Source organism: Ailuropoda melanoleuca, chromosome 17 (genome assembly GCF_002007445.2).
Source record: "Ailuropoda melanoleuca isolate Jingjing chromosome 17, ASM200744v2, whole genome shotgun sequence".
In the NCBI taxonomy this organism is placed as follows: domain Eukaryota; kingdom Metazoa; phylum Chordata; class Mammalia; order Carnivora; family Ursidae; genus Ailuropoda; species Ailuropoda melanoleuca.
This window is the reverse complement of record NC_048234.1, coordinates 259,418-286,123: the sequence shown is the minus strand read 5'-3', so window position 1 is coordinate 286,123 and position 26,706 is coordinate 259,418. Positions and strand designations below refer to the sequence as shown.

General features: G+C 42.4%; 1 pseudogene; it reads left to right on the top strand.

The window, feature by feature from the left end:
- Positions 1 to 20,829: 20,829 nt before the first annotated feature.
- LOC117796974 lies at positions 20,830 to 26,439 on the top strand (annotated as a pseudogene).
- The last annotated feature ends 267 nt before the right edge of the window (positions 26,440 to 26,706 follow it).

The following is a 26,706-nucleotide window of genomic DNA, read 5'->3' as shown; positions in this document are numbered from 1 at the left end:
CAGGAGTCGTCGTCTCTACCAACTCGGTCAGACAGGTGCCTCTTAACTATATTAATATTCTTAGTAGTTGTTAACTCACATGCAAGAAAATGTTTAAAAGTATGGAAGTGGAGGGGAAGTCTAGAAGTAAATTCATATTGCATCATACTGCTCTAATTGTTGAACAGTCTGGGAACTGTTCTATCCAGAAATAAACTGCTCTCTTATAGAAATAGTGGAGCCGGTACATGTTTTACTGAATATGCTGTCAGAAAAAGCGCTGTGACTGAGGGAGAGGTGTTGGCTGACGTACTGCCTTCCCCGTGGTGGCGGGATCGCATCCCCGGCCTGCGGTGTCACAGAATCTAAGCAGCCTCGTTTTGCAGGGTATACATACGGCACACCATTATGTTGTATGCTTTGAAAGTACACAGTGTTATATGTCAGTTGTATCCCAATGAAACTGGGGGAAGGTCTGTGTTAATTTTTTTAAAGATTATATTTTTTTTGAGAGAGAAAGAGTGAGCGCACAAGCAGGGGGAGAGAGGGAGAAGCGGACTCCCCGCTGGATCCCAGGACCCCAGGATCATGACTTGAGCCAAAGGCAGACACTTAAACTGCTGAGCCACCCAGGTGCCCCGATGGGGGAAAGTCTTAATATTTCAGTGAATAAGTGAATTTTCTTAACATGAGGGAGTAAGTGATTTTTAAGTAATAATTTCTGTCATTCAGTGACTATTTTTGATAATGCAATTTAGTTTTTTATAAACAACAGTAATTTTCTATAAACCACTTCAGAATGAAACATACTTACATTAGTCTTTTGTAACGGATGATCTCACTCCCTGGAATGCTGCTGAGCATATTAAAAGGTTGAAGTGAATTCTACAGTCTGTACGTACTGATATTTGCTGTGGTCTCCTAGAGTGTACAGTTTTATTATGTAGTTTCTACGTGAATACACATCTTATCTGGTGATCCTTCTGTACGGGATCATGAAGTGGAGATGCCTTGATTGTTAATAGAGTGGTATCTCGTGTGGGAAACCTGGAAATCGATTGACGATCACTATGTTGCTGCTTTTTCGTTAACTTTTCTCAGGTGAAGTACTCGTTTACATTATCAAAATTGAGTTTCAGTCCTTGGATTATTTGGTTTTGGGTCCTTAAGTGCAAAGTTGTTTTTGTTTTTGAGGAGGATATACTAATTTTATGGTTAACCATAGTGTGAATGTGTTCTTGCTTCAAGCAGGTAAATGCCACATGTTCTTCTGTTTTAATGGACTCAGTTTCATTCAGGATGGAACTGAGTGTTGCCTTTCTTAATTATTGAGAAATATTTTTGTTAGAATTTGAAATGTGAAATGACCTCCGAGGTTCTGTTTAATGCCATCTTTGATTGGTTTGTAGGAAATAACTTCTCAGAGAAAAAGGCATAGAATATGTGTATGGACACAGTCTGGCAAGGTAGACATAGTGTCGTTTTATCTGGTTGATGACATTGTTCAGGTAAAGTACAGTTAAGAAAAAGCAAACAGTTTGCAAATTATGGTAATGAACGGATGAGAGGATAAGAATAAAATGCCTCTTTAGGAAATAAGATATATGCATGCTTTTACATAAATTATAAATATCTCCCCCTAGTGCACAGTAGTATTAGCCTTATTCCAGTAGGTCAGAAATTTTTATCAGTGCCGTTCCCTTGTTAGATTCTGGCAGTCTGAGAAACGGCTGGGGAAAATACCATAATTTTTTGTTGTTGCCGTAGAGAGGTATACCTCTTTTTATAATTTGAAGTTCTAGAAAATATGTGAAAAGTTAATTTTAATAAGAGGAAATTTTCCTCTTATTTATGCTTTCTGTCAATCTGTAGTAACTTAGAAAAGCTGCTGCTCCTTCTCGACTTTTTTCCCAGCGTTCTTGTCCATGTCCCCATTGGTTAGAGGTCTGTTAGAAGTGTAAACAGCAAAGAAACTGTTTAAATTTTTACCTGGCAGTAAAAGTTTTTAAAGCTGTTTTTGCTTTAATCTGGTAAAGTAAGCATTGCTTTTAAAGAACAGTTAATCACATTTAGGATTTTTTCTAAATGTCTTTTATGTTAGGAGGCTCTGTGCGCATTTGCTTTTGAATGTGCTCACAGTTTAACTGTGTGTGTTGTCGTTTTCTCATTCTTAGGTCTGCTGTATGTCTTAGTGTTTTGGTTTCAAGACAGTGGGGCACTAGGTGAAGAGCGCGTATGCACAGCATCGAAAGCACGATCGATAAGAGCAATATTGGTAAACTGGGCGCCACCAACGTTAAAAACTGCTCTTTGTGAGACAGATGAAAAGGCAAGCACCAACTGGAAGAATGTATTTGCACACTAAATATTTGGCAAAGGATTGATGTAGGATGTATAAAGAACTCTCAAAACTCGGCAGTAAAGGAAAGCAGTCCTTTTAGAAAATGAGCAAAAGATGTGAACAGACATTCCAGGCAGCACATGAGCAAATGAAAAGATGTTCCGTGTTGTAAGACATTAGGGAAATGCATGTTCAAACCACACTAAGTTGTCACTACATACCTACTAGAATAGCTAAAATTAAAAAAAAAAAAAAGGACGCACCAAATGCTGTCCAGTGGATGTGGAGGAACTTGGTGTCTCATACGTTGTTGGTGGGAATGTGAAATGGTACAGCCTCTGTGCAGAACAGTTCGTAGTGTCTTGTAAGACTGAGCGTGAACTTAACCTCATGACTCATCAGGTACACACTTGGGCGTTTACTTCAGAGAAATGAACTTATGTCCTTGTAAAAGCCTGTATGTGAACGGTTACAGTGGCTTTATTAGTAATAGCTAAAAGCTGGAAGACGACCCAGATCGCCTTCCGTGGCTGAATAAACCGTGGCACACCCGTACCGTGGGGCGCCCTTCTCAGCAATGCAAATAAACGCTACTGATATGCAGAACAACTTGCGTGATCTCAGGGGAGTTACACTGAGTGAAAAAAAAGCTAATCTCAAACGGTTGCACACTGTATGATTCCATTTACATAAAATTCTTTTTATTGTGGTAAAAAATACAAAATTGACCATCTCAGCTATTTTTACAGTTCAGTAGTGTTAAGCTGTGTTCACATCGTTGTGGAACAGATCTCCAGAACTTTTTTATCTTGAAAAACTGAAACTGTTTACCCATTGAACAACTGTCCCCTTCCCCTTCCCTCTTGCCCCTTGCTCGTAACCATCATTCTACTTTCTGTTTCTGTGAATTTAATAACTTTGCCTCCTGTCAGTGGATTCATGCCGCATTTGTCTTTTTCTGACTGGCTTATTCACTTGGCGTGATGTCCTAAAGGTTTGTCCATGCTGTAGCCAGTGACCCGGGGTCCTTCCTTTTTACAGCCACATCACGTTCTGTCGTGTGTGTCTGCCTCGTGTTGTTGACCCATTCATCCATAGGTGCACAGCTGGGTCACGTCCACCTCTTGGCTGTCGTGAAGAATGCTGCTATGAACATGGGTGTGCAAATATCTCTTCCAGATCCTGCTTTCGGTTTTTTTGGCTATAAATCCAGAAGTGGGATTGCTGGATCATATGGTAGTTCTGTTGTTGTTGTTTTAATGGACTTTATTTTTAGAGCAGTTAGGTTCACAGCAAAATTGAGCAAGCACTACAGAGCTTTCTTGTACACTCTCTGCCCCCACACGTGCATCGTCCCCTCCCCCCATGGGTAGTGCCTGTGTCACAGTTGATGAGCCTACGTTGAGCTGTTCTCTCCTTAATGTTTCTGAGGAGCCTCCATAATTTCCCTAGTGGTAACACTATTTTACATTCCCACTGACGGTGCACAGGGGTTCTGAGTTCTCCATGTCCTCGACAGCACTTGTTATTACCTTTCTGCGTGTGTGTGTTTAAACTGTAGCCGACCTGATGGGCGTTAGATGGTACAGGTTTGATTTGCATTTCTCTGATTCCTGACGTTGAGTAACTTTTCATGTGCTCATTGGTCCTTTGAATAATCATCTTTGGAGAAATGTCTGTTCGAGTCTTTACCCATTTTTAACCAGGTTATTTTAATTTTTGTTAAGTTGTAGGAGTTCTTTATGTACTCTGGATATGAGCCCTTTATTAGGTAGTAAGTATGATTTGCAAGTATTCTCCCATTCCGTAGGTTTCCTTTTCACTCTGGATTGTGTCCTTTGGTGTGCAGAAGTTTTCAGGTTTGGTGCTCCATTTGTCTGTTTTTATGCTTTTGTGGCCTGTGCTTTCGGGTGTCATACTGAGGAAACCATTGCCAAGCCTGTGTCGTCAGGTGTTTCTCCTGTGTGCTCTTCTGGTAGTTCCATAGTTTCAGGTCTTATGTTTAGATCTTTTATCCATTTTGAGTTAATTTTTGTACACATTGTAAGATAAGGGTCCAACTTCAATCTTTTGCACATGGGTATCCAGTCTTCTCATCACCGTTTGTTGAAGAGACCGTCCTTTCCCACGCTGAATGATAGCTGTATAGAGTTCTTGAAATGGCGCAATTATGGAGCTAGAGAATGGATTGCTAGTGGTTTTCAGGGATTAGGGATGATGGTGTGTGGCTGTTGGGTGGGTGGTGGTGGCATGAGGGATCTTTGTGGTAATGGGACAGTTTTGTATCTTGTAGTGGTTACACAAATCTGCAAATGTGATAAAATTGCACAGAGCTGTGGAAACACTGAGGATGAAATCTGTTTAAAGTGTGTGGATCGTATCAATGCCGATTTCTTTAGTTTGATCTGTAGTGATGCAGGATGTCAGCACTGGGGAGAAACTGGGTTAACGATGTAGGAGGCCTTTCTAAGTACTATTTTTTCCGTTGTCCTATAGATGTGTGCTTCAAAATAAAAAGTTTTTAAAATGTCACTTGTAGTCAAAGCATTTTTATCAATGTTTTTTCCATTTTAAACTTACTATTCATAGTTGCAAGCAACAACATATAATTGCTACATTAACACTTCCAAGGAACAGGAAGCTGAAAGAGAAATCTAAAGTTTGAGATAGAAATTCCATCTTAATTTTAAATAACCATTACTTAAACGTTTTGTGCTGCTGTTTGGAAAATGGAAGAAAGGTATACACGTTGATTTATTGAGCTCTCGTGTGCAGTTGCACTGAGAAATGAAATGCTGGGGGATGCAAAGACAATGTGGTATTCCTACCCTGAGGTTCTGTGTTTCTTAGAGGTTGATGGACTTGTAAACAAAAGTTTGTGGAAGGAAGAGTGATTAATTACAGGGGGTGGGGTACAGTGAGTTCAGGAAGGCTTCCTAGGAACAGGGCTATATTTGGATATATCAGAATCAGAATGTGGTTCTCTTAAGAACGTTTAAGAAATCCTTTTGTTTGTCATGTAAAGAAAATAGTAATTAGAATTAATTGATACCATGGGCCAAAATTTAAAGTTGACAGATTTAGAGCAGATAGGTGTTTCTGAGAGACAACCAACCCTGTTGACGACTTCCAGGAGAAGAGTCTGAACACAACTTTCAAGGGATGGCAGCAATTTGTAATTTAAAAAAGCTTTAAAGGACATAAGCCTGCTCACTTCACAGCTATAGGAACTTACTTAAAAGAGAGGAGGGTGGGAAGGAAGCAGATCGTTGAGTGCTTGTCACATGCTTTTCCTGATCCCAGGACTTTCCGTCTGTGGTCACATTCAGTTCTCACAGCAGATCTTTGAAGTAAATGTTACCACCTTTTTCAGATAAGGAAATTGAGGTTTATATTATATTATATTATATCTGGTATCTTCCCCAAGCTAGCCCTGATGGAGCTGGGTGGCAGAAATAGGTCTGTCTGCTGATGAAACCTGAGCCCTTCCCTGAGCAGTGGTTTCTTAAGACTCCTTTGACAATTTAATGAGTTAAGAGTCTTTCTCCTGAGAAAAGTGTACACAATTTTGGGTGTAATTTCAGAGGATTCTGATCTCTTGAGTGAAGTTCATTTATATATATGTAATGCTATGTCTTACCATCATTCATTCAGCAAATTTGATAACCTGTTTTGTGTATTGTAGGGATGCCAAACGAGTACAGTACTGTTCTTATGCTCCAGGAACTTGTAGAAAATCCCCTAAGAGAGCTGCCTTAAAGTATCAGAGGGGGTCAGGGAATGATTACTTGTCTGGTTCGTGTTTGAGGAGTTGGTGGCATTTGCCTTTAAAAGCATATGTAAAATTTGATGACACAGAAACAAGAAAGTATTTAACGTTGAGGGAAAAGAGCAAGCAAGACAGAAGGTTTGTACTGAAAACAATTCAGTGTGGTTGGAGCATATGATAAACTGATCTAGTGGAAAACAGTGTCTGGAAAGGCTGGTATTTGTGGAAAATTTTTAAAATGTTGGAAGTTTTATTCTATTTGAGGAGGGGAGAAGTGATGTGGTCAAAGTGCGTTAGACCAGTGCTTCTCAAATTATCTGTGATGAAAGACCGACTGTAAGGAAAATTCTAATTCATTATGTAATGATACTAAGAAAAACAATAAAAATGAGTTATTAGAGAAATTAAATTAAAAAGACATAAATTTGAGCCCATACTTTATAATATTAGGTCATATGAAGTGACTGTCAAATTGCCGTATGAGCTACTGAATCCTTGCTCTAGCTTCACGTGTTCACAGACCAGGAATGGTTTGGTGGGTTGGCACCTGTTAATGGGGCATATTTTGAGTATCAGTGGTGTGGATGGTGCAGAACGACACGGAGACTACGTTGTCTCCATGAGGACGGAGATTTTTATTCCGGTGTAATTAACATACAGTGTTGTATTCGTTTCAGGCATACAGTATAGTGATTCAACAATCCTGTACATTCCTCGGTGTTCATCAAAGTGTGCTCTTAATCCCCAGTGTCTGTTTCCCTCATCCCCTCCTGAGCACAGAGACTCTTGTCTTTGCCTTTTAACAAATGACATCACAGATCCCCAGAAGGGTGACTAAACTTAGCAGGCAACCAATAAATAGGCACTGAGTGAATTAGAACTCCTGGATTTTTCCCCCACCCGGAGGACTTAAGGACAGGTGAACTAAATCTTTGAAGGTAGAAAGTAAAACAAGATCCTTCCATTTAGCAAACATGTAATTCCTTCTATGTGCTTGGCCCTAGGGATACATGATAGGATCCGACTTCCCTTTCTAGTGGGGAAGGCAAAGTTTTATAGACAAATAGTGGTTAAGAATTAGAAGTAGATATCTCACCACATTAGTATAGACATTGTTGCCCTTTTTACAAATATAGCTTTGACCAAATGACTCTTGTTGGAACGCCTTCTTTGTCTCAACAGGGCTCTCATTTTTCTCTCAAAGCAGTTTCTTTAATGGACAGTTCTATCTACTATGCCTATAGTTTTCCCAACTCTTAATAATTTATAAATTGCCACAAAAATGAAAGGTCGTGCCTGCCCCCTCCCTCCCAGCTTTTGCCTTTTCTCTACCCCCCTTTTTATGTCTTCCAAGACTCTCTCTGGTCCTCTGCCTTAACTGCCTTAGGCTTTCTACCCAGGTGGCTGACCACGTTTTCCAGAAGAGGGAACTAGGCTTGACTTATTCACAATAGCAAAACCAAGACAACTAGATTTCATTAATCTCTGAGCCTGTCTTTAACAGCGTTTAAATTAGATCTACATAGAGAATATAAAAATGAGTTGATTCAATTATCCCTTTTCTACTTAAGTCCTAGGGTGTCTCTGGGGTCCCATGTTCCTTGGATTTTTTTTTTTTAAGTTTTTTGAGGGTGAGTCAAATGCATTTAAAGTAAATCTTAGGTAATCAAGATATTCTAGAGGAAAATGTCATATGTATATTTTAAAAGAACTTTACTAATTACAAATGAACATGATTATTGTAGTTTTGGAAAAGATAAAACGTGTGTGATAGAAATACCAGCCATCCCTTTGAAGCTTCTGTTAACATTTGATTATTTTTCTTTTTGTTTTATTTTGCCTTTTTAGTAAACTGAAATTCTGGAAGGAAGGACCTTTAGTGTTAAGAATTTTAGTGAAAAATCATACTCTCTGGAGTTGAGTTCATTGAAGTTCCTTTTATATACTTGATTCTCGTTAAGAAACCCATCCCAAGATCAAGAAGTTGTTTTTCCAAATTCATTTAGCAAGTAAATGGCAGATGGCAGCAATAGGTTTCCAACCCAGGTCACCTTATTACTGAGACTACTGCTTTTTAGTGTAATAGCATGTCGTATGTTAAATTCTGAAAACTTTGTGACTTTCAGAAGGCAAATGACTGTTGCTCATGGCCTCACCTGATATTTTGGGTTTGTTTCTCATCTTTTGTGTTGGAGGATTCTAAAACCATAATGTCTATTTCAAGGCTTATGTAGAGAGGGATGTTACTCTGAAACTTTCTTAATGCTCTTTTACCCTAGGTAAGTAGAGGGTAATATATAGATGTTTATATATATTTAGCAGTGCATAGTGTAGTTTATATTGTCACCATTAGAAGTCTAGGACTTGAGGATGTGCTGACATCTTTTTTCAGACTGCTGTGAACATTGATGGTGTGGTGGTTCCCCTGGGAGATACTGTATTTTTCAGTGTCTTCTGTGGTTGTTTCCACGTCTCTCCCTCAGGACTATACCCTTGCTGCTGCTTCTACCCTTTGCATTTGCTTGGTGGAAACAACAAAGTGTCATCCAGTTTGGTTTATATTTAACTCTTCCAGGTGCAGCAGGGGCCTGGGTGAGAGAGCACTGTGTTTCCTGCTGCTCCCTTGGGGTCTAAGGCATATGGGGCGTGGCCGTTGGGGAAGCAGCACCACTGTGATTGGCTTTTTTCTTTCTTTTTTTAAACTTTTAATTTTAGAACATTTTTAGATTTATAGAAACATTGCAGAGCTAGTACAGAGAGTTCTTGTATCCTCTGTACCCAGTTCCCCTGTTGCTGACGTCTTACATTAATAGGTACGTTTGTTACAGCAAATGAACCAGGACTTACACGTTATTATTAACTGAAGCCCTTCAGTTTTTCATCATTTCGCCTGCTGTCCATGTCTGTTCCAGGAGCCCGTCCAGGACACCACATTGCATCTAGCTGTCCTGGCTTCCCCGTCTTCTAGGAAGTAGGCTCCAGCGGTGCGTTTTCTGGCCTCAGAGTTTTCTTGTTTTTCAGGGCTCTTACAGTTTCGAGGAATACTGGTTAGGTATATTGTAGAGTGTCCCTCAGATTGGGTTTGTCTAATGTTTTCTTCATGGTTAGACTGGGGTTATGGGTTTTCAGGAAGAATGCTGCAGAGGTGAAGTGCACTTCTCATCACATCGGACCGGGGCCCGGGTGGCCGCACGACAGCATTGTTTGCGTGAGCCTCGGTCACTTGGTTAAGGCAGTGTTGGTCAGGTTTCTCCACTGTAAAGTTACTTTCCTCCCTTTCCTACCCTTTCCTGTGTAAGCTGCTAAGTCCAGCCCACGCTCATGTGGGAAGGAGGGTCTAGGCCCCCCGCCTCATGTCGGGGAGAATATTTACTTCACATTATTTGGAATTCTTCTCTAAGGAAGACTTGTCACTTCTCCCCCGTTTGTTAATTCAGTCGTGTATTGTGTGTGTTTAAATTTCAAGTAGGCTCCACACCCAGTGTGGGGCTTGAACTCATGACCCTCAGATAAAGAGTCCCAGGCTCTACCGACTGAGCCAGCCGGGCACCCCACAGACTTGTATATTTTCTTTTCTACTTTGAGTTAAAATCTGTATTAGTCGGGTTCTCCGGAGAAGCGGAACCGCTAGGATGGAGATGTATGTGTGCATATATGTCTGTGTCTGTATATCATGGTATGTGAGGCTGGCTAGTCCAAAAGCTGTAGGCTCGCCTGGAGGTCTAGGGAAGAGTTGATGTTGCAGTTGGACTCGGAAGGCAGCGTGCCGGCAGAATTTCCTCATAGAGGGAGGTCAGTCTTTAAAAACAATCAAGGCCTTCAACTGACTGGATGAGGCCCACTCACATTCTGGAGGGTAATCAGCTTTACTCAGTTTACTGATTTAGAGCTCCTGGGTGTCTCAGTCGGTTGAGAGTCGGCTTCCGTTCAGGTTGTGGTCCCAGGGTCCTGGGATCGAGTCCCAGTCGGGCTCCCTGCTCAGTGGGGAGCTGCTTCTCCCTCTCCCTCTGCTGCTCCTCCCTGTTTGTGCCTTCTCTCTCTCTGTCAGATAAATAAATAAAATCTTGAAAAAAAAGTTTACTGATTTAAATTGTGATCTTGCCTGAAAACTACCTTCACAAAAACACATGGAATAATGTTTGATCAAATATCTGGGGGTATTGTGGCCTGGCCAAGTTGACACATAAAATGAACTGGTTTCTTTTTTCTTTCAAGATTTTATTTACTTATTTGACAGAGAGATAGAGAGAGACAGCCAGTGAGAGAGCAAACACAAACAGGGGGAGTGGAAGAGGGAGAAGCAGGCTCTCCACTGAGCAGGGAGCCTGATGAAGGACTCGATCCCAGGACCCTTGGATCACACCCTGAGCCAAAGGCAGACGCTTAATGACTGAGCCACCCAGGCACCCCAGTGAACTTGTTTCTTATGTCATCTGTTTTGTACTCACATTGTTCCAGCGTTGGTCATTGAGAGTTCTTTCACGGTGCACTCATCTTTTTAATTTTCGAGCACTTCCTTTCTGATGACTCTAGAACGTATCAAGAACGTATCAGACCTGTCTTGTATTTTCTCTAGCCCAGCCCAAGAATCAGCTGTTTTTCCAAGAATGTGACATGTGGTACCTAGAAACCAAGGTCTGGGCGTTGGAAGTGCTTGTTGCTGCTGGAGGAGGTGGGCCCTCTGTGCACAGAAGCTCACCTGGCCATGTGTGTATCCGCTGCGTTTCTGGTCCGTCTGGAGCTCTGTCGGGCCACACCTCGCTTCCTCCTGGTGTTGGGGGGACTCAGTACCAGGGTGTCCCTTCTGGCCTTCCCTTCCTGTGTTTCTGTAACTCCGCTCTCTGACACTGAGAAATGCAGCCCCCACCACTTACTTGAAAGCAGCTCCAGAATCGCCAACTCTGCCCTTGTGGGAAACAGGTTCACAACTAGAGTACAGCATGCGTGCACAGTTCTTGTCCTTATCTTTTCAGTCTAGAGTGAGAACATTGACTTGCAGTGTATTTAGGTCGCCGCATTCCCAGCCACCCCGCAGTGCGGTTCTGTCGTGCGTTTGCCGTACAGTTAGAGTCACTTGTCATAGTCTTCACTCCATCCTTGTTGGTTTTTGAAATTGATTTTGCATACATCACAGTTCATTCTTTGAGATCAACATTTCCATGGGTTTGACAAGTGCATAAAGTCACATATCCACCACTGCAGGACCCTAGGACTAGTTGTATTACCCAAAATTCCCCCATATGTCCCCATTGCAGTCGGTCACTCCCTGCTCCACTGGTCTTGGCAAACGCTGATCTGTTTTCTGTCCCTATAGTTTTGCCTTTTTCAGAATATCATATGCAGCTTTTAGGGTCTGGCTTTTCACTTAGCAGTGTGCATTTAAAAGTCATCCACGTCGTTGCATGAATCAGTAGCCTACTCCTTTTTACCCCTGAGTCTCATTCCCTTGTCACCCTTCCACTGTGTACGTTCCTTTAGACCACGGTTTGCCTGTCCAGTCCCATGTGGAAGGATATCTCGATGTTTCCAGTTTTTAGTGACTATGAATGAAGCTGCTATAAACATTTGTGTACACGTTTTTGTGTGAACGCAAATTTTCAGTTTACTTGGGTAAATACCAAGGAGTATGGTTGCTGATTGTATGGTAAGAGACTATGTTTAACTTGATAAGAAACTGCCAAATTGTGCTCTAAAGTCGCTATATCCCACATTTTATTTTATTTTATTTTTTATTTTTATTTTTTAAAGATTTTATTTATTTATTCGACAGAGATAGAGACAGCCAGCGAGAGAGGGAACACAAGCAGGGGGAGTGGGAGAGGAAGAAGCAGACTCATAGCCGAGGAGCCTGATGTGGGGCTCGATCCCATAACGCTGGGATTACGCCCTGAGCCTAAGGCAGACGCCTAACTGCAGTGCCACCCAGGCGCCCCTCACATTTTATTTTAAACACGTACCATCTTAATGCTTTGTTCTTAATTTTGATTTTTCACCCAATACAGTGTAGCTTTTTTTTTTTTTTTTGAGATGGGGAGAGAGAGAGAGGGAATTTTTTTTTAAAGATTGATTTATTTTAGGCAGAGAGCACACTTATGTGGGAGAGCGTGGTGGGGGAGGGGGAGGGCAGAGGGGGAGAGAATCGAAGTGAACTCTGTGCCCAGTGCAGAGCTGGACTCAGGCCTTGAGCCCATGACCCTGAGATCATGACTGGAGCCGAAATCAAGAGTCGGTCACTTAACCAGCTGAGTCCCCCAGGCGCCCCTAGTGTAGCTATCTTTATGTATTTGCAGATAGAGAACTTATTTTGTTCTGTGAAACCCACACAGTATTCCACTGTACGGTTGAAACATAATTCACTTTTTATTAAAACAATTCTTTAGGGGCGCCTGGGTGGCACAGGCGGTTGGGCGACTGCCTTCGGCTCAGGGCGTGATCCCGGCGTTCTGGGATCGAGCCCCACATCAGGCTCCTCCACTGGGAGCCTGCTTCTTCCTCTCCCACTCCCCCTGCTTGTGTTCCCTCTCTCTCTGGCTGTCTCTCTCTCTGTCAAATAAATAAATAAAATCTTTAAAAAAAAAATAGGGGGCGCCTGGGTGGCACAGCGGTTAAGCGTCTGCCTTTGGCTCAGGGCGTGATCCCGGCGTTATGGGATCGAGCCCCACATCAGGCTCCTCTGCTGTGAGCCTGCTTCTTCCTCTCCCACTCCCCCTGCTTGTGCTCCCTCTCTCTCTGGCTGTCTCTGTCTCTTTCGAATAAATAAATAAAATCTTAAAAAAAAAAACCAATTCTTTAAATTATGAAAGTGTTGCACATTCATGATGAAAAATGTAAGTTCTACCGAAGAGAATAGAATGAAAATTGTCTCTCGTTCACTCCTTTCTCTATCTCCAGAAGGGAATTTAGAGTTCATGTGCATGATTACCACTATAATTTATATGAAAGATGAAGATTTTAATGTAGTAACACTCCTTCCCTGATTCTTGCTGTATGTTTGTAGCTCCTCTACTGATTGTCTTTATTACTGTTAATGATTTGTCAGCCTTACATAGGAGTCCCTGCTATGAAAGATAAATTAGCTCACTTACCTTCAGTAAGTTTTCTTCCTCCTGCAGATTTTGTTAATTATATTATTTTTATATTGTCAGGGTTTATAACATTTATATTCTGTTTTATAACTGAAATCGCCTTCTGGGCTTATCTAGTCTCAAAAAAGGAAAATCAGGAACCAGCATTTGTATGATTATGTTAATGTATTCACTGTAATACCAGATAGCGTTTTGGAATCTGAAACGGGAGGTATAACCTCTCATCAGTGAGCCTTAATTAGAGGAGAATTTGTAAGTCCCCAATCTTCTCTCCTGCTTGGACTCAGTTGTTTGGCCTACTCAGCCCCCATTTCTCTCCTGGCTCATGCTGTACTCATTATAGTATTTCTTACGTTTTTTAAATTTATTTTTTATTTTTTAGAGAGGGAGAGAGGCGGTGTGGGGGGGGGGTCGCAGGGAGAGCATCTTAAGCTGGCTACACTCCCAGTGCGGAGCCTGACACGGGGCTCGATCTCACAGCCCTGAGATCATGACCTGAGCTGAAGTTGAGTCGGACGCTCAACCGACGGAGCCACCCAGGCGCCCCTCGTATTTCTAAATTTTATAAAGAGTATGTGGGCGGCAAATTGTAAGTCCTCGCATATTGGAAGATGCCTTTATTTTGTCCCAACATTTGATTGATAAGTTTTCTGGGAATTCTGGCTTCAACATGTTTTTCCCACAGAACTGGGCCGTCATTGCTCCATTGTCTGTGGTGTCCAGAATGCCTCATGAGCACACGGTGAGTGAAGAGGGACTCATGTCAGCCCAGTGTTTGTTCTCTGGAGATACTGTTGTTACGTTCTAAAGAGTTTTCTCGGGGCTCCTGGGTGGCTCAGTCATTAAGCGTCTGCCTTAGGCTCAGGGCGTGATCCCAGGGTCCTGGGATCGAGGCCCACATCGGGCTCCTCCACTGGGAGCCTGCTTCTTCCTCTCCCACTCCCCCTGCTTGTGTTCCCTCTCTCGCTGGCTGTCTCTCTCTCTGTCAAATAAATAAATCTTAAAATAGTTTTCTTTATACTGAGAGTTATAAAATTTTACCCATGTGTGTGTCTTAAGTATAGCATTTTTCATTCCTTTAGACTCTCAGTGGGCTCTGTTGGGTTGTGGGCTTAGGTCTGTCTTTTGCTCAGAAATGTCCTTCTTTTGCTCTTTTGTCATCTTCTGCATTCTCCAGCAGAACCCATTCTTTGGAACTTCTAGTCAGGTGTTGGAGCTCCTTAATCTCTTTTCTTTGCCTCTTTATTTTCATATTGTGCATTTCTATCTTTTGTTAATATATTTTGGAGATTTTCTCTACTTTTTCTCCCATGTTAGTGACTTGGTTTTGTCATTTATTTTGGCCACTTAATTTTTCATTTGGCAATTGTATTTCTGATTTCCAAGAACAACTTCTCTTCCCCCCCCACAAGCTTATTCTTTAAACAGATTTATTGAGGTTTAATTTGCATCCCATGAAATCTCCTCGGTGTAGGTATGTAATTGTGCGCTTGTAGTACATTGAGGGTTGCAAATCGTCACAGTGTCATGTTAGAATGTTTCTACCACCACAGAAGAAACTTGTGCCTGTGAGTGGTCACCTTCCCAGCCCCGGTCCGCTACTGATTGACTTTTTGTCCCCGTGGACTTGCCTTTTCTGGACGTTTCGTGTAAATGAGATAAACAGTATGTGTTCTTTTGTGAGTACTTCACGGTTGGTCTGTGCTGTAACATATTACATCTGTTGTTCGAGCATCGTTTGCTGAAAACACTAGCCTTTTACTCTGAATTATCTTCGAACTTTTTTTTGTTTGTTTGTTTGTCTCAAAGATTTTATTTATTTATTTGACAGAGACAGCCAGTGAGAGACGGAACACAAGCAGGGGGAGTAGGAGAGGAAGAAGCAGGCTCATAGCGGAGGAGCCTGATGCGGGGCTTGATCCCAGAATGCCAGGGTCATACCCTGAGCCGAAGGCAGACCCTTAACCGCTGTGCCACCCAGGCGCCCCTATCTTCGCACTTTTGTGGAAAATCTGTTGACTGACCTATTGTGCAGATCTCTTCGGAGACTCTGTATTCTGTTATGTTGGTCTTTATGTCCTTCAGCCACTGTCATAGTTTCTTGAATATTCTTGAAATTATGTGGTGGAAGCCTTCTAACTTTGTTTTACTTTTTAAGGATTGTTTTGGCGTGTTGAGGTCTCTTCAAGTCAGTTTGATGGTTTCCACAAAAAAGCCTGCTGTGATTTTGAGTGGAATTACAGTGAACATGTAGATTAATTTGTGGAGAGTTGACATCTTAACAGTTTGAGTTTTCCATCCTGTGAACGTGGCATAGCTGTCCATTTATTTAGGCCTTTCTACATTTTAGCAAAGTTTGTCGTTTTCTGTGTGGATCTTACACCTGCTTTATTGAATGTATCCATCGTATTTCATGGTTTTTTAATGTTGCTGTAAGTTAAATCATCTAAAATTTTATTTTCCAATTATTCATTGCTTATATATAAAAATAAAACGGGCGCCTGGGTGGCTCAGTTGGTTAAGTGTCTGACTCTTGATTTAGGCTCAGGTCATGATCTCAGGGGGTTCTGAGATCAAGCCCCACGTCAGGCTATGTGCTGGGTGTGGCACCTACTTAAGATTCTCTCCCCTTCCCTCTTCCGTGTGGTGTCCCCCCACCCAGGCTCTCTTTCTCTCTCTCTCTCAAAAAATAGGTTTTTGTATTTTGACCTTGTGTTGTGCAGCCTTGCTAAATGGAGTTAGCTTTTTTATGTTTTCTGTAGAGATTTCTTGATATACAGTGGTCTGCAGGTCAGCATGGTTTTACTTCTTCGATTTGTGTGCCTTTCCTCTCCTCCCCTCCCCTCCCCTCCCCTCCCTTCCCTTTTCTTTTCCTTTCCTTTTCTTTCCTTTTCTTTTTTTTTCTTTTCTTTTCTTTTCCTTTTCTTTCCTTTCCTTTTCTTTTTTCTTTTCTTTCCTTTCCTTTCCTTTCCTTTCCTTTCCTTTCCTTTCCTTTCCTTTCCTTTCCTTTTCTTTTCTTTTCTTTTTTAAATTTGAGAGAGAGAGAGTGCGCGCACATGAGCCAGGAGGAGAGGGAGAAGCAGACTCTGCTAAGCAGGGAGCCCAATGCGGGACTGGATCCCAAGACTCCGGGATCATGACCTGAGCCGCAGGCAGACCCTTAACTGACTGAGCCACCCAGCCTCCCCTATTTTCTTATTACATTGGCTGTGATCTGCCATACAGTGTTGCAGGTACAGGTAACGTGGTGATTTCTCCTTGATTTCACCTTTCTGAATCTGGATAGCAGTTCCTGTACTCTGTTCTTGAACTCTTTTTTTTTTTTTTTTAAAGATTTTATTTATTTATTTGACAGAGAGAGAGACAGCCATCGAGAGAGGGAACACAAGCAGGAGGAGTGGGAGAGGAAGAAGCAGGCTCATAGCTGAAGAGCCTGATGTGGGGCTCGATCCCATAACGCCCGGAGCCGAAGGCAGACGCTTAACCACTGTGCCACCCAGGCGCCCCTCTGTTCTTGAACTCTTAGCTCCAGGGCTGGGAGTGGGTCAGTTCTGTATTTCTCTGGTGGTCTTCCTGGAGGTTCTTTCTCTCATTCTTTTAGCCCTCTGGTAATTTTGTAAGTGCCCAATTCCTCATTGGATTCCTTCTCCTTACAATACCTAATCTATTTCCTGTTTTCTGCCCTGAACTTTGACTGATAACACTTTAATTTACCATATGGGTCATTCTTAGGGTCCATAGGAGACTGTTTCTTTATGGGTCAAGTAATAATTAACATCGGAGTAGAAAAAATGAATGCGTTCTGGCCAGTGTCCTTTTTAGTGGCTCCTCCATGATCTGATACCACTTTCGAGTGAACTATATGGAAGCATTTTCTCTATAGAGAATGGGAAGACAGCCTTATGATGAAGATAGATGATCTAAGAGTTTAGGTTTAAATAAATAACAGTGGTTCTGCCATTTAATTATAAGTTGTTTGTTTCAGTCCCTAGGTGCACTTCTTGCCAAAAGTTTAATTTGGAGAGTACAGCATAAAGTAACTGCTCAAAGCCAGGCATTCTCTGAATGCTTTATTATTTATTTTGAAGTGTTCATGGTGGCATTTGGATTGAACTGCCTTGACCGTGTTCTCAGCTAGGTACCTGAGCCATATTATGTGAGCTAGAAGTTTGCTCATTTGTGTATCAGAAGGGAGATTATAAAATTTCTAAGGCGAATACAGTTTTCACCAGAGGTAGCCTGTTCTTCAGGTAAATGTTTGAATGCTGACTTTAAATACAGTTGACTGTTGAACAATGTGGGGGTTGGGGTGCCCACTCCCTGCACAGTTGAAGATCTCTGTGTGACTTTTGACTCCCCCAAAACTTAACTAGTAATAGCCTGTTGTTAACTGGAAGCTTTACCAATAATGTAAACAGTCAATTAACTCATATTTTCTTTGTTGTATGTATTATATACTGTATCCTGGCAGCAAAGTGAGCTAAGGAAAATCATAAGAGAAAATACATTTACAGAACTGTATTTCTCCACGTCTCCAAAAAACTTTCCAAATATATTTATTGAAGAAAATCCACCTGTAAGTGGACCTGTGCAGTTCAAACCCGTGTTGTTTAAGGTTTAGCGGTGCTGTCGGGCTTGGGAGACCCTGGAGAAATTGCGTCTTGTAGGAAGTATGTCTGCTGAGCAGGGAAGATAGTCACATTTGTAATTGCAGTAAAATGTGAAAATTACACAGCAGGAGGGGTTGGGGGAGAGCATCACGTGGGAGTGATAGCTAAGGGAAGACTGAAGAATGATTGATAGGAATTAGCCAGACCTTTGAAGAGGGTCAGGACAGGTGAGAAGCCTGACGAGTCTGGTGATGGCTGGTTTCCCAGAATAGAATGTTAGTTCAGCTTTGAACTAGAAGAGGTCCTGAGTGGTTGGGGGCGATGGTGGCAGTCTGGGAAGAGTGTTAAGCCTTTGTAGGTGACCACTGAGGGGAGTCTGCTCTCCACTGGGGTTCCTCTCCGTTTTCCATGTAGAGTAGAAGTAACTGCACTCTAGGTACTGAGCCCCGGTGCGCACAGAGACCGGCTGCTACCAGTCAGCTCCGCCTGCACTGACTGAAGGCTCTGCGGCCCATCCCTTCTTCTGGAGGTCTTGATGGACACTGTAGTCTGGAAGCCCTTGAAATTGTATTCAAAACGGTGCATTTGGTGAAGGGAAGAGAGGGTCTGTCCCTTTAAAAGATTCCCATGGGGTTTTGGAACCACTTACCTGCTGATGTCCTCTAACTGCCCCCGACTCCTGGCGTTCCCTTAAGTGCTGCTTCAGACTACAGAAAGCTGCACACCTATCTCCATAGAGGGGTCTTGACTGATGACTGATTTGTACTTTGGATGCCGTCACTGCCATCTCCCACCTGGGGAGGTGTGCTGTCAGCAGGAGCCCAGTGACACTTGTTTGGGTATTATGAAGATGTTGCATTACACGGTCCTTTTTAAGGGGACCTTCAGGAGTAAATTCATTCTTTTTGCTAGCAATGCAAATAACTATTTAATCATTAAAATAATTTTTTTAACCTTAGTGGTACTTAATTGTGGCTGCCTGATCATATTTCCTTTTTTTTTAAATAAAGATTTTATTTATTTGACAGAGAGAGCAAGTGCATGCACACCCAAGCAGGGGGAGCGGCAGGGAGAGAGAGAGGGAGAAGCAGGCTCCTGGCAGAGCAGGGAGCCCAATGTGGGGCTTGATCCCAGGACCCCTGCATCATGACGTGAGCTGAAGGCAGATGCTTAACAGACTAAGCCACCCAAGCCCTCCCCCCTTTTTAAGAGACTTTATTTATTTGTTTATTTATTTATTTATTTATTTATTTATTAGAGAGAGAGGAGCAGGGGGAGTCATGCATTTTTTAAAAAAATATTTATTTGAGAGAGAAAGAGAGCACGAGGGAGGGGAAGGGCAGAGGCAGAGGGAGAAGACTCCCCACTGAGCAGAGAGCCCAATGTGGGGCTCGATCCCAGGACCCTGGGATCGTGACCTGAGCCAAAGGCGGACGCTTGATGGACTAAGCCATCCAGGTGCCCCAATCATATGCATTTTAAATGCAATTTTATAATGTCCATTGTTTCTGATTCTATTAAATGTCTTTCATGGATTCTCTTTTTCTCATCTGTTTCTAATTTATTTTGTATTTTGTGTATCTCTATAAAGCATATTTTACTTGGGGGGCAGGATAAGATATTTAAAAACAAACCCCTCTGTGTTCAGATATTTCCTCTTTTGTTACATATTCCTTTTCCTATGTAACACATACTTTTTACTTGGGACTGTTCTTTTCTTTTTCCCCTCTCTGCTTAGTAAAATAAACTCACCCTTTATGGTAAAGGACCAGTAGTTTAAATGTTTTTGCTGCTTGGACGTCTTCTCCAACACCCTCAACCTTGCGAAATAGTTTTTCAAGGCCGTTGGCACTGAGAATATGTCTAGATTAGGGCCTGACATACTTTTAGTGAACTTTTACCTTCTCTACTCAGTATTTTCTTTATTCTTAAGGCATTTATCATTTTGTACTTGGCTATGATTTTTATGTAGGTGTTTGCCCTTGCCCCTTCGTGTGATGTTAACTGGTCAGGCCAAAATAGTATCCTATTTCGTAATTCCCATTCCCACCCTTTCCCTCCTCAGTCATGTGGAGTCTTTGTAGTGATTCTGCACTCGGCACAATGGTCCCTCGTAGCCAATGGAAGACTGGATGTGTGTTCAGTTGGGCAGTTAGAACAGTAGTGGTGGTGGGTTGGCCTAACTTTGCAGTAGGCAGCTTGTGAGAAGGAGACTGTATTGATCACATTTATGTTAGAACGGGCTCTGTTATGTTGTGCTTAAACACACACACGCACCCACCCATCCACCCCCAGAAAGTCCCCGTGGCTTAAAATACAAGGGTTTATTTCTCATCGGCTCAGGTTGGCAGAGGTCTCTGCTCTCTGAGGTTCTCACTGATACTGCAGCTACAATCTCAGATGTTGCCAGAGAGAGGTGCTGGTGCTTGGAGGCTCTGTGCAGCCAGCCAGTACAAGGTCTGGCCGAAGTCATTGGCTCCATCTAGTCCCACGGTGCCTCCCCAGCCACAAGGGGGCCAAGGAAAGTCCTCTTACCTCTGTGCCCATGACGGTTCCGTCCTGTTCCTAGCCACCGTGCAGTCGTTGCTGGACACGTACTGGGCACTCAGTAAATCTGTGTTAGTCGCTGCTAAGTTTAAATCTCCGTAAGGATTGTTAGAAAGGGATTTCTTTGCAGATGATGTTAGAACTAGGCAATCTTTTTTTTTTTTTTTTTTTTAAAGATAGGGAGAGGTGGGGGAGGGGGAAGAAGGAGAGGGAGGTTTTTTTTTTTTTTTAAGATTTTTAAAAATCTATTTGTCAGAGACAGAGCGTGAATGCGTACGTGAGTGGGGCGGAGGGGTAGAGGGAGAAGCAGGCCCTGTGCTGAGCAAAGAGCCCGATGCGGGACTCGATCCCAGGGCCCTGAGATCATGACCTGAGCTGAAGGCAGGCGCTTAACCCATGAACCACCCAGGTGCCCCAGGAGAGAAAATCTTTTTTTTTTTTTTTTTAAGATTTTATTTATCCATTTGACAGAGAGAGAGACAGCAAGAGAGGGAACACCAGAAGGGGGAGTGGGAGAGGGAGAAACAGGCTTCCCGCTGAGCAGGGAGCCCATGCGGGGCTCCATCCCAGGACCCTGGGATCACGACCTGAGCTGAAACGGCCACCCAGGCGACCCTAGGCAGTCTTTATTCTTGAATTTCTGCAGTTGTGTTTGCTTCCTCATGAGTCCCTTTCTTCAGGCATCTTTATTCCTTTTCCCTGTAGATTCCTCCTTTCTTGACTCCTTTTGAAAGCATAAGCTGTGTAGATGAGATGCAGTGTCTTAGGTACTGTGAGGGACCATGAAAACTGTTTGACTAACCAATCGGTATATTTAGGGTTATTTGAGTTTAGGTCTGGATACAATGTTTATACTACTGTTAACTAGCATTAGTATTTGATGTTCATTGGGTTAGTATAAAGAGTGATCACCTGTAAAGCCTTCTTTCAGTAGGTAGAAAATACACCTTAAGATGAGAATTAATGTTCGTCTTCACATTAATGGCAGTAGATGCTAGTCATTTTTATAAAGAGGATAAATTGTAAGTTGCATAGCAATTCTGAGTACTATATTGTTGAAACGTGAAGAGCAGACTGCTATCCTGTTAGCAGTCCTAATGTAAAACTAATTTGAAAAGTGCAGTCTTGAATTATTTAATACTTTGTATTCAAATTATGTGAAATACCATCCTTTTTAAAATTTTTGAATGGTACCCTAGGTTGTTTTCTTAAATATGGTTTGCTGTGTTTTTCCTCCCTGTCTCAGTTTGAGTCTCTGGAGTCTGTTCTGTCTTTACTTGTGGCTCCTGCGTACTGAAGTGGTCTCTGATTTCATGCTCTGCAGATCCACAAGAGATCTCTTGTCAGAGGAGAGTTGGGTAATAGGTGACTATTAGGGGAGTAAACGGTTCTTAGTAAGTTGGTAAACATTTATCGAGTGTGGTGTTTTCAGTAACAGCAGTTCTTTACCAGCTATCTCTTGGCACTATGACTAAAGATAATTCCAGATTAAATGCAGTAGTTGGTTTTCTGCTGTGAGTAATTGCTAGAAGTGATTTTTTTTTTTGTAGTGTTGAAGCTCTATATTCTATATATTTAATTTTTTAACTTTTTTTTAAGGGATCACTGAAAACAATATGTATGAAATATTTACAGATTGTTGGAAATAAGCCAGGACTGTTGAATTTTAAAAAGTCTTGTAGATCAAACCACATCTTCATTATGAAATGAAAGTAAAACAGTCCTGTTTAAAATTCAAATTGAGCAACATTTATTCTTTCCAGGGAAGCGGAATCTGCGTGGGGCTGGGGTTGAACTGTTTGATTATTTGTTACATTCCCTTTGCGGGACGTTGCGGAGAAGACCTAATGACACCTTTTGCCCTCAGAGTGATGAGCCTGAAGTTGCTTGTTAGGAGACTGGGGCTTTCTTGCATCTCTGGCCGTCTGGTGCTGTCATTCCACTGGTTCCTTCTGGGTGTCTGGCCCAACAGGACGTCGTATCGGACTTAATTATGAGTCCATTTGCTTTGCAAAACTGATTTAAAATTTTCAGATGATTTTGTTTTCAAGGTGAAGTTTGATCTTTTATTTCTCGTGCACATGAATGCCTATAGTAAAGCAAAGCTTGTTTGAACCGGAGGGCACTTCTAAAGGCAGGTAGAATACTTACTTGGCATTTTCCCACACTTGAACTCTTACCACTTTTACTTCTTAAATTCTGGTTTGTCTGTGTATTCAGTTTGCTCTTTGACATTGGTGTGCTCAGCCCTTTAGTCGTTCTTTTAAAGTTATGTCATTTTTTCCCCTGAGTTTTGTCTGCTCCCCACTCCCCCCTTTTTTCCGGGCAGAGAGCCACACGGAACTTTGTTTGTTGGATAGGCAGTTGGTATTTATGTCAACATTGGAGCAGCATGGAGAGAAAGGACAGGAGATTTCAGGAGAAAGGCCCACAGGGTGTGATAACGTGTTTATTACTGGAACATATTCACTACATGGAGCCAGGGCTCCACAGAGAAATGGCTGATTTGTCTGGGATTGGAAGTGTTCGGAACATCCTGTCTTACATACCGGAAAGCAAGAAAGCTATCAGAGGTCGATGGGCAGGCAACTTTATCAGTGGGCAGGGTTCCCATTGGACAGATTGCTCTGTGGGACAGTTTGGGTGGATAAAATGAGTACTAATTATGGATTAAAACACAGTGTGTTAAAATCCATGACTTCATAATACTAAAGCCAATGACAACAGCAACAGCCGTAATAGCAGAACACCTTAACGGTCACCTTGGAGGATGGGGAACCAACACCCTCTAGGGTAAGAGTAAAGAATTGATCTTTCAGGACTCTCCTGGGTAACCCAGCAGTCGATAAAGAGAAGTTTTTGTGTATAATAGTATCCCAGCTAATAAAGAAAGGCAAGAATTAGAATATCTCCATTTCACAGCCTAATGAAATAAAGGCGGTGATCGTTAATGAGTGCAGAAGCTGGTAGGTGGTGGAGTTGCGGCTCTTGCACCTGCAGGTCATCGGTAGAGGGACCGGCTAAGGCGTGCTTCCTGGTGTGATGCAGTGGCACCCCCGTGAACTTTTCTTGTAAGAAACCTGATTCTGGGGGCGCCTGGGTGGTTCAGCCATACAGCGTCTGCCTTTGGCTCAGGTCATGATCCCAGGGTCCTGGAATCGAGCCCCGCATCGGGTTCCCTGCTCAGCGGGGAGCCTGCTTCTCCCTCTCCCTCTGCTCCCGTGTTCCTTCTCTTGCTGCCTGTCTGTCAAATAAATAAATACGATCTTTAAAAAGAAAACAAACCTGATTCTGAATCTGATCAGGCTTTTAGATCTGCCGATATAAGGTCCAGAAGAACATGTTCAAAGACCCCGTGAGAGGATGCACTTGTAAAATCCAGAAGTAAATTCTATAGGACAGGTGTCTTGGTTTCAACAAATAAGTGACAAGAAAAGAAAACAGCTCAGGGAACTTATAAATTAAAGAGACATGCTTATGTGGGGATCTTGTTTGGATGGGTCCTGGTTCTAATCAGCTAACTGTAAATTAGTCTTAAGGAGCAAAAGGGAAATTTGAGCGCTAGATAGGTGGTGCTAACAAATCGTGAATCTCTTAGGGTATGATAACAGTGTGGCTATGTATTAGAACTTAGATGGAAACACTGGTAGATGGAAGTATGACATCTGGCGTCCCTTTTGCTCTGCGGCTGCAGCCATGAAAGTGCTCAGGGTTCAGAAGAGGCTTCCCTCCAGTGCCCTGCGCTGTGGCAAAAAGAAGGTCGGGTTGGACCCTATGATGCCAGTGCAGCCACCAGTGCCAGTTTGTGCTGGTAGATCCAGAAACTGATCAGTGATGAGCTGATCATCCAGAAGCCTGTGACTGTCCATTTTCGGCTCCGTGCCAGAAACCACTTTGGGCATTGATAAGCGAAATGGTCCTGGAGTGCTCAAATGCCCTAGAAGGTGGCCTGGATGAGGAGGACAAGAGCTCTGTGCCGGCTGCTGAGAAGATACCGTGAATCTGAGAAGACAGGCCCATACCTGGAAGTGAAGGGTAATGTGTTCAAAACAAGCAGATTTCCGTGGAACACATCCACACGCTGAAGGCAGACAAGGCTGGCAAGAAGTTTCTGGCTAACCAGGCTGAGGCCTGCAGGTGTAAGACCAAGGATGCACGTGAGGCCGCAAGGAGCCGCTCCAGGCCAAGAGGGAGGAGATCATGAAGACTTTGTCCAAGAGGAGGAACCAAGAACTAGAACCCCCTCTCTTCTGTCTGTACGCAGTGGCCTCAGCGATTACTCTGATCAGTTATTCAATAAAACAAATCTTTATCCCCCCCAAATAAAGTATGACAGCTGGAATTTACTTGGACATCTAGGTTGAGGTGGTAGGGTTGGGGTGTAGGTGGACAAGGTGGGCCACGTGCTGATGGTCGAACCTGCATGGTGGGACATGGTACATCATTTTACTGTTCTACTTTTCAGCTGAAAAATTGCTGAGTTTTAAAAGTCATATGTTGATGTTTTGATCCTATCTGAATTGCATAAAATTCAGTTATGTGTGAGGAAAATTTGTTTTCTCAATTGTTAAATTTTTTTCTTGAGCTATTTACTCAGACTAAGATGAGTAGAACTTTTTGGTGATGGTATTTATAATTTGAATTATCTGTGAAACTTGAATTCATGCCTTATTTTTTCAAATGTAGGGTTATTTTTAATTTATCATCAATTCCTGCTTGTCTAATGGTATACATTTTACTAGGGTGTACCAAAAACTACAGGAAAAAAATATGGTGTAAATATCCCTGAACTATAGGCTTACCAGAAGATTCAAGAAAAACCATGAGTATTGAACTAAACATGGATATGTTACACAGTTAAAATGAAAACTTGCCCTAACATTTAAGATAAAAATGAGATTTGAAAGAAATTTATGTTTCAGGATATTTGTGTTCTCTGTAGTTAGAGTTTTTTATTTTGTCAACTTCCTAGTTTATTCATGGGTCTCTCTCCTGGTTGGGCTAAGGACTTTTTTTAATATTAGGATTAAAATTACTTCTGAGACCCATTCCTTTTACTTAGGCATTTTCTTGAGTACTAGGCGAGCTATGTTAAGAACCTTTTTTCGTATTTTTGACTGGGCGTCCTGGTTGTCAATTCTTTGAGGTACAAACTGTTAAGTTGTGTGCTCAGTGGTAACAGCAGTAACTGGCTGCTCTCGGTTGTTTTCTTGTCCTGCTGTTTACTCCTCACGGGAACGTGCTTTAATGTTGAGGGTAACCTCGGCTCTGTCTTCAGGATACTGAGGGTTTAGTGTTGTTTTAGAAACCAGCGGGGGTACCAGCATGTTTGTTTGCCTCAGTGTTTTATTTTGGCCAAAAGTCTTTGCTACTTTTTTCCAGAGATGTCCCTGGAGCTTTAGTCTCCACAGTTTATATCTGCTGCAACTGAGGAGAAATTCACGAGTAATATATTTTTCCCCCTTCCTGGAGTATAGTAAAATCTCTTACCCTTATACAGGAAAAGAGGGCTTGACCTTATTTGAAAATTTCATAGCTTTTAAGCCATAGGATCATGTAAAAATTATCTTATATAACACTTAAAATGCTGTCGTATCAGATTTAATTCTGTGGCCATTTAACAAATATTTGGGTACCTTTTTCTCTAAGAGTAATACTTAAAATAACAGAACATAAAAGTCTTGCAGGCACAGTGTTTACATTTAGTATGGGAAGACAGATAATAAACTAGATAATTAAGTTAAAAATGTGGTGTGTTAGATTGTGATAAAGTGCCCCAGAGAGAAAATAAGGCCGAGGGAGAATGAACAGTTGGGGTTGGTGCTCTCCAGGCCTCTGGACTAAGGGCTGCGCTCTGAGGTGGGAGGACAGTCTGACAGGAGCACGGTGGGAGTGGCGGGATAGTCTTTGTCGGTAAGGACTTTGTTCTTACGCTGACGTGAGACAAGCCACGAGAAATGCTACCATATTAAGAGTGACATGATCTGGGGCTCCTGGGTGGTGCAGTCGGTTAAGCATCCAACTCTTGGTTTCTGCTCAGGTCCTGATCTCAGAGTCCTCAGATTGGAGCCCCACATCAGGGCTCTGCATTCAGCAGGGAGTCTGTTTTGAGATTCTCTCTCCCTCTGCCCCTGCTCTTGCACATGCTCGCGTGCTCTCAAATAAATCTAAAAAAAAAAAAAAAAAGAAAAAAAGAAAGAGTGACATGATCTGACTCCTGTTTGAACAGGATCAGTCTTGGATTGCGATGTGAGAATATGGACTGTAGGGTGACGGGGGCATAAATGGGTTTGTAGACTGGGTGTGAGGCTTCAGCCGTAGGTCAGACGGATGCCATAATGGCTTGGACCTGGATGGCGGCAGTGGAGATGATAA